Here is a 9,101-nt window from a genome sequence, read left to right as displayed (position 1 = left end):
GCAAATTATACAGCAATAAAGCTATTATTAAAATTATACATTTGAGGAAATAATATTAATTATACATATACATATATATGTATATAGACACACATACATACATATATATTGTTTTCAACATCCATACAAATCTGAGGCTATGTAGCACTTATGACTATTAGGATCCAGGTTCCATAGAAACCCAAACCTGGTGGTAAGATTTCCTTTCCTCTTTGTGCTTCTCTTTTCCTTTAGTGTCTTAATAAACAGTCTTTTTGAAACTCTCCTAGAATATAAGCAATGGAGAGGTACAAAACACAGAAAGGGAAGAAGAGGACATTTTTGTTTGTTTGTTTGTTTTGTACAAGAGATTGCACCCAGGGGCACTTAACACTGAGCTACACTCCCAACCTTTATTTATTTGTTTGTTTGTTTATTGAGATGTGATATCTCTCACTAATTTGCTGAGGCTGGCTTTGAATATGCCATCCTCCTGCCTCAGCCTCACTTGTTACTGGGATCACAGACATGCGTCACCATACCTGGCAAGAACTATCATCTTGAATCTGTCAGTAGACCCTGGCAGTGTTCATTCATTTGTTATTATTGAAAAATAGATCAGCAAAAGAGCATAAGGCTGGCTTAAGCTTTTACAACTCCTGCTTCTTATGGTGGAGATAATATTGTAATGCACAACTCATATTATTTTGATGATTATTACACTAGTATGATAACTAGCAGCTAATATTTGAGTACTTACTATGTGCCAGGCACTATCCCTATATCACTATATAAAATTAATCATTATATATGTGTGTGTGTGTGTGTGTGTGTGTGTAAATCTTGTTTACTCTACCCAATTATCGTATGACACAGGATAAGAATAGTGAGACAGAAAGGTTATAAACAACTTACCCCATATCAAAAACCTGATAAGAGCAGAATAGAAGCCTAGTTAGTCAGAGATCTGAGCTCATGTTATTAGCCACTATGCTGTATATGACTTCCCAATGACATTGGTCATATTTATAGTTACACTAAACATAATGTGCCAAGCACCTGCTTCTTACCAAATATTCTACCTCTAAGAAAGATGCTATTACTAATCTCCATTCTGTAGGTGAGGAGTCAGAGATGTGTGGAAATTTTGGCTATATGCACAGGGCATAGTATGACCAACCTTTCTAGAAACTAGCAGAGGGGTGGAACCAAATTTAAGCAATCACGTGTGAGAATAGTTAATACACACCTAACCCATGAGAGCCAATCATATCCATCATCCAGCCCATTCTACCTTGTAAAATCAACCAGCACAGGGGCCTAACTGGTATCTCTCATCCCCTCTATGCACACATGTGGCTGAGTTTCTCTGTGCCACCCTAGTCCTCTGGCATGTCTGGGGAAGAGAGTGATTTTTGCCCCTGAACATAAATCATGCAGCCAGTGTACTGGCCAGCCTTTGAGTTGTACAAAGGCATCTTTGGCTTTTCTCTTTTCATGTATTTTGCACAACAGAGTGCTACTGAGACAGTCAAATCCCCACTGCCTAGGAACTGCAACAGGAGTTTTACTGGCTTCTCATCTAATTAAGAAAAGGTTGGATTTTTCAGAGTCTTTGGTCTGAAATATATCTATTTTATTAGTAGGAAAAAAAACTTCCCAAAATGGGGCATTAAATATAAGTGCTGATTGGATTTTATCACCCTAGGTAATTAGAAAATAAAAATGACTCTGATAATAGATTTTTAAATGATACTACCCTTCACACACGATAAATTTCTTTGATTTTTTCCTCTTATATATGCATTCAGATCTGTATAATGCATTAAAGCAAGTACGTTTTTAGGATAATACTATAATATCTCTTGTCAGATGTAAATATGAAATACATTCTAATATCCCCATATAGGCAGTGCCAAAGCAGGGATGCTCAGGACAATAAGGAAAAGTCTACACAGCAGGCTAGGTGATAAATCACTTATGGCTGCCAAAATTAACAAAAGTACACAAAAGTTCTGGGATCTAGAAGGTCAAAATAAAGACAGCATCCATATATCTGTAGTATGGATTCCAGAAAGTCTGTTAGGCAAAAAGGAAAAAAAAATTTTATATATATATATATATATATATATATATATATATATATATATATAAATTATTAAAAAATCCTTCAGATACTGGGATAGAGTTTCATCTCCACATGAACTTGAAAACACACACACACACACACACACACACACACACACACCCTGACTAGGCAGGAAATGGCCTCAGTATATAAGTGGAACTGGACTTGAAAGGGTCATAAAAGTGGCAGCAGCTGGCAACAGAACAAGTGAAGAAATCAATAGCTATAGCTGGGTCCTAATAAATGTCAAAAAGTCCTTTCTTAAGGCAGTGTTGTTCTCAATTATGAATATGCATGGACTGAGCTGGTGGGCAGCAGATCGCTTGAATGGCTCTTTCAACAGGGACCCAATGTCATTCTGGAGTCACAGAGCCAAGGATGGCACATAGGAATGCTGCTGTCAAGAGCACCTGCTCTGGACGCCTCTCTCTTGTCACTACATACTTCAGATGGTGGCCTTCAAAAGGCCAGACTGCATTAAGCACATCTTATACAATGTGGAATGTTTTCTTTCTAAAGCCTTCAATTGAATGAAAAATGTTACTTTTGTACTATTTCAAAGAAATCATGTATTATTTAAAGGGATGAGCAATAGCACACTTGGCACTACACTGGTGATCTTGGAGACTTTTATTCAGGATAACAAACCAGCCAAGTTAATATCTGCATGGCCAATCTTTTATGAACTTTGCATTTTTGCAGTACAACTCTATTTTTGTCATGGCCAAACTACATCATATTTTTGTAATATCCCCTGTAGGAAATGCATCTGAAACTTCACGTCATGGCAACTGAGGAGTGGAGTACGAGGACTGACTGCATAACAGGTATTAAAAAATGTTTTATAACTAGATAGAAGTGATGGTTCCACAATATTGTGATAGGATAGTACTGAATATCACAGATTGTACACTAGTTAAAAGGTTAATTTTATATTTGCTATAAAAATTTTACCTCAATAAAATTTATGTGACTTGAATCAAATAAACTTGAACTTGATACCTACTTTGTTCCAGATATTCTGCTAGATTCTGGGGGTATAAATAGCAACTAATATTTGTGAAGTCTTTATGCAAGGGAGCCAGGAAGCATTCTAAGCACTGCACATTTATTAACTAATTTCTAAATCATACAAACCCTCTGAGAAAGGTACTATTAATCTCACTTCACAAACAGGAAAAGGGAGGGAGGTCAAGTATCTTACTTAAAATATCTTAGCTAGTAAGTGGTGCAGCCAGGATTCAGTCCTGAACAGTTTGGCTCCAGAGACTATGCTATTTAAGAACTATGCTACATTGCCTCAGATTCAGACACTGATCTCAAAATTTGACAGTTGATTGATGATGAGTGCCAAGAAAGCCTAAAAGGGATGCACCTAAGGGAGGACAGAGAGCAGTGAAGTAGCCAAGAAATGCTAGCTAGGACCTGAGATGAGCCATGACTGAAGAGTAAGAAATAAATGCACAAATGGGAAGAAAAGAAAGTGTCTGAGACAGAAGAGAGCTTGAAAAGTATAGAGGTAAAAACTATGTAATAAAAAATTTTGCTATTACTAAATATGAAGAGTAGGTAAAGGAATGGCAGGCTATCGAATTAGAGAAAGAAAGGGACCAGATCTTGGAAACTATGCTATCTTATAAGCATAAGGGAGTTATTGATGTGTTTTAGGCAGAGGTGGCACAGAGTGTTAGAAATATTCTGGTGGTTCCTTGTAGATTGTGATTTAGAGGGACTGAGACTGCAGGTAGAAAGGGAGACCCACAAGGAAGCAATTTTACTAATCCAGGAAATAAAAATAAAACATTAAATGAGAGAAATGGCAATTAGCATCCAAAGGAATGGATGGAGTGAATAAATACTTAGCAAATCAAATGAGTAAGACTCATTACTCTCAGAGTCTCAGAAACTTGGAGCTGCCAGAAAGATCAAGCAAACCAGTTCCCTTGATAAGTGTCACCTTCCTATTGTTCTTTAAGAAGTGTTAAACATCATTTCTAAACGTAATTCAGGAATCATTGCTAGTCTGTTCATTTTCAGAAGGGATCCCATTGAAATTCTAAATGCAAACAGCCTTTATAAAGCAAATTAACAGTCAGGAACACCAAGTTACTTTAAGGGAAAACCATTTAGATTCAGTGCCCAAATAGAATTCATGCATTCCTAGAGACTTGAAAAGAGAATGAATGGTTTGAAATGGATATAAGAAATTAATGATTCAGGATAGGGTTGCCTGGATTCCTTTGTCTTCCTAACTGCTTGTAGTTTCAAAATAGCAAGAACTAAAACACCATGCCAGAAAATTCAGACTTCATTGGTATCTTGGCATCAGAAAGAAAAGACTGAAAGTGAAAAGATTTTTTAAAAAGAGAGATTATGGTGAATTGCCAGTCAGTAGCCATAAAAATAAATAAATGTTTCCCATCTCAGATCTCTTTTATTTGACAAATATCTATCACTTTCACACTAACTCAGTTAAACACTCTTTGGTTCCTACAATGTGCTAAACTATTTAGAAGCTACCAAAAATAAGTTGATTATAATTTCTTACATTTGATTAGTATCACCAACAACTTGAAATGTATTGAAATGAAGCAACCAGAAAATGGTTATGGGATGAAATATGGTCATGGGCCATCATAAGTATTATGGAATGCATGATTTTGGTGAGGTCAATTATAGGAAAGTTCTAGTGTAAACTGTAGGGGTCATTGTAAGATACCCAGAGGAGGGGCAACATAAACCACAACATAATAGGAGAATGGCCAAGGATTACATCAAAAGAGGCATCAGCAAGAATTCCAGAGACTGAAGAGAATCTAGCTACCTTGGAAAGATACTGGCAAGAGGGCAGGACATAAAAGCACCCTTGGATGACTGAGATGGGTCTAGATTTCAGGTAGTTTCAAATACCAGGTAAACACTCTTAGTCTAGACTTTCTTAGAATTCTGGTTGTCTATTCAATAAGAGTTTAAAGTTAGCCTGTGTAATAGAATATATAATCCCAAGAAGTGGCCAATAGGGGTAACTATGATAAAAAGTAAATGTGAAAGTCTTTGGTATTTACATTAAAAAATAAACCAGTACTGAGGCTTCTCAGGGCAAAATGGACTATCTAATGTGTACAGTAGTAGGATACATTGAGAAGGGGATGAGATCATGAGAGCTGGGACAGAATCAACCTACCAGCTGGGCCTGAGAAACATATGCCTCCAGGAGATGCTCTGGAGGTGGCTGTGGAGCCTTTAAAAGAGTATGTAGAAAAGAGATGGCATCCCTAAAGGAAAATTCTATTCACGTCCCTTCCAATGCTTGGTCTCTGGTTTTAAAGTTAAACTAGCAGTGAAAACTCATTTGGGTAGCAAGCCTCCAGCGTGCTTGGGTCTGCAGTGACCCTATTGCATTCCTACAGTGCTTGCCAGAACACTTGAAATGGTTTGAGGCCTTGCCCTGCCCTATCCAGAGCAAGGTTATAGAAATTTCAGACAACTGACTGCGCCTTTCCAGATAATGGTATGCTATGCTGAGCACTGTATAGATCTTCATAGTCTAATGTTGCAGCCACTTGACATATACACATATAGTTAAAGTAAATAAGATGTAAAATTCACTTTCTAGTTTAGACTAGTATGGCAAGTGACTGTTGGACTGTACAGATTAGAGAACATTTTTGTCTTTATGGGAGTTTGGGAGAGGGTGGCAAAAGATAGTGAAGTCATTGAATATTTAAAGTTGAAAATGCAAGTTCAGGGGTAATAAAGGTAGGAGTTAAACCAGAATAGCAAAGAGTAACCAAAGAATCCTGCCTTGAGAGATTAGTGGAAGACAACAAGGACTCAGCTCAGCAAAGGAACTGAGTGCCAGGGAGTTGTTGGAGGGTTAAAAGAGTATCAATCCTAGGAAGGCCTCATAGAACATGTATGTACAGATACCTTCTGACTGCCCTTTTGTGTCATGTAGGGACTGGGGCTTGGGAGGTGGTGGGAAATGCTGGTGCTGTCTGCTGTTTTTGCTGTGAATCAACTGTCCTTTGTCCTTATCTAAAAATTAAAAAAAAGAAAAAGAAAACTCATTTGGGGAAGTATTGTGTTTGGGGGATTTTTAGAGAGGGGGGGTTGGTTTAGAACTCCATTTTATTACAGCTTACAATATCAATATTTTAAAAACCTTCTGCCATATTTACTCTCTTTTAGAACACATGGGGTCTTCCCCTCCCCCTCTCCCAAGTGGTTTGGTAATAGTTGTTTGCAATATCCACAAGATGCAGCTATAATCAGTGAAATTGCTGGAACTCTTTGCTTTGCTGATTCAGCAGATATGCTTAAGATCTATAAAAATATAATGATCTCCTGTAAATAGTCAGGGCTGGCAGTTCCAAAAGAAATAAAAATAAAGGTATAATCATTAATCATTTTCATATGCATTACTTGGAGGGGGATGGAAATGAACTGATAAATTACCACAGGCAAAATGCTATACTAAGAAACTAAAGTGGATACCTGCTATACTCAAAAGAAATGTTTGAATTACCAGTTCTCAGGGATGCTCCCTGATAAGAACAAGGGTACCACACAAGGAAGCCCCCAAGTAACTCACTGCTGAAACAACTGGCAATTCATTATGTTTATAAGGAAAATAAGAACATTTGCTAAGGATATGAATTTCTTTGGAGTCTAAAGCTTAGTCTATGAAATCAAAAGAGTTTGTCTACAGTAGCAGTTTTAACCAGCTTTACTAAAAAAATCAAAATTTTAACTTTTTGAAAATCTTGGTAACTGTTTATGGAAAATTTTTTCTCTGTTCTTGGAATTTACATTAAAATTCAGCCCCCAAAGAGAGGATAAATTTATATATGTGAGCTACAATTTTACAACTGTTAATGGTGAAATCTTCAGCATTTACTCATAGTAACCACCATTTCTAGTCACTTTTCCTACTAAAAATATGAATGGAGAAGAATTAAATTGACAATCTTGATGAATGTGAATGCCTAAATAGAGGATTCAATTCCACTTTCACATGTAAGTAGAGAAATCTCATCTTGCACATCTCTTTTTCATGAGAGAAGGAAAGAGAGCAGGAGAGAGAGAGACTGATTTTGTTTTCTACCCGCACTCAAGCCACACAGGCAGAGACCCATGAAACTATCAGTCACCAGCAACTTTGATTTTTAAAAGCATAGAAAATTATACTTAGAGGTGTAGAGTACCAAAGGTGTGCCAGATGTGGTACCACAGCTGTCACTTGATAAAGATATTATATTTCATAATGCTATTAATCTTTCTGTTTTAAATTAAAGAAGGAGAATATTTTAGTGAGTACACAAATTGCTCACCAAATTTTAAAAAAACACTAATATTTTGACAGTAACATGAAGAAAATGTCACCTAGCCAAACTACACTATACAAACCAGTGTTAATTTGGATCATGCTGTGCTATATTAATTATGAAAGAAGTATGTAAAAAAGGATGACAAAGAGTAGCATCTGATTTTAAAAGTCTTTGCATTCGTCAAATAACCTCCATCGCTATTTTTTTCAAATAAATCATACTAAAACCATGAAATTAAATTTTAGATAAGAGCGTGTGTTGTTATTCCTGTTTTGTGAGGTTTCCTAAATGATTCTGATCCTATTAGCCTCAGAGTCTGTGAAGTAGCTAGTGAGGCATAGCTTTCATTCTTGCCTAGCAGTTGCAAATAGACCTTATTTTGCTTTGCCTTGCTCTTGAAGAGATAGTACACTAAAGCTGCAAATGGACAGCCAGGGCCGGGAGTGGGCTACAGGTATTACATTACAGCCTTGAGAAAAATGGTTGTCATTACTTAGGGGAAAAAAATGTCTCCATGAATTGAGGAAGAAAAGAGAATTAAGGAAAGTCTTAGGGAAAAACTAAACATTATATGTTTTTACTCTCTCCTAATCATTCCAAATGTCTTCAGTGTCAAATATAGTTACTATCTTTGTATAAGAGGATGAAAAAACTGATGCCCAGAATTATACATAGTATATTAGAGAATTTTAAAGCCTAAATCCTGCCCAAAGGTGTTCTCAGTCCCCTTTATACAAAGAAATGGAGTCCTTCCCCCACCCCAAAGTCTCTTTTCTATAACTTTTGGATTTAAATTTTTCCATTTTAACAGTGTCAAGGACATCTCTCCCCTAAATGCTATTGTATTTTCTAAAACCTCTCCAGAATCATCATCAATACTAAATTATTTGTGCATCACACAACTCCATCAAAGAAGTGAAAAGACATTTGACAGAATGGGAGAAAAATATTTGCAAATCCTACATTCAATAGACAATAAATTCTATGGGAGATGTGGAGAGATTAGAACCCTTATATTTCTGGTAGGAATGTAAAACGGCACAAAATCTACAGAAAAATTTGGCAGTTCCTCAAAATGTTGAACACATAGTTACCAAGTAATGCGGCAATTCCATTCCTGTGTGTGTGTGTGTGTGTGTGTGTGTGTGTGTATTAAGAGGAAATGAAAACAGAAGTCCACATAAAAATTTGTAGAGGGATGTTCATAGCAGCACAATTTATAATAGCCAAAAATAAAAACAACCCAAATGTCCATTACCTAATGAAAAAAAAAAACAAAATGTATAATGGAATACCGTTCAGTCATAAAAAGGAATTAAATACTGATAATTCTACAATAGGGATGAACCTTGAAAACACTGTACTAAGTGAGAGAAGCCAGCTGCAAAATATCACATATTATATAGTTGCATTTATAATGAAATCTTCAGATTAGGCAAATCCACAGAAAGGATATTAGTGTTTATCAGAGGCTAGGGATGGGGTTTGGGTGGAAATGGGGAATGATTGCTGATGGATGTGGGGATTTCTTTGGGTAGTAATGAAAATGTTCTAGAATTAGATAATTGTGATAGTTATATAACTCTGTGACTATACTAAAAGCCATTTAATTGTATTCCTTAAGTGGATAAATTTTATGGCACTTGAATAAAAATAATACAGCT

General features: G+C 36.2%; 1 non-coding gene across 1 annotated transcript; it reads left to right on the top strand.

Moving 5' to 3' along the window:
• The first annotated feature begins 5,464 nt into the window (after positions 1-5,464).
• LOC113200258 (small nucleolar RNA SNORA9) lies at positions 5,465-5,596 on the top strand. Its single transcript, XR_003303020.1, has one exon. It is a non-coding gene; the product is annotated as a small nucleolar RNA SNORA9 (small nucleolar RNA).
• Positions 5,597-9,101: the final 3,505 nt, after the last annotated feature.

Source organism: Urocitellus parryii, chromosome X (assembly GCF_045843805.1).
Source record: "Urocitellus parryii isolate mUroPar1 chromosome X, mUroPar1.hap1, whole genome shotgun sequence".
Taxonomy (NCBI): domain Eukaryota; kingdom Metazoa; phylum Chordata; class Mammalia; order Rodentia; family Sciuridae; genus Urocitellus; species Urocitellus parryii.
The sequence above is the reverse complement of the archived record's forward strand: the minus strand, read 5'-3'. Positions and strand labels throughout refer to the sequence as shown.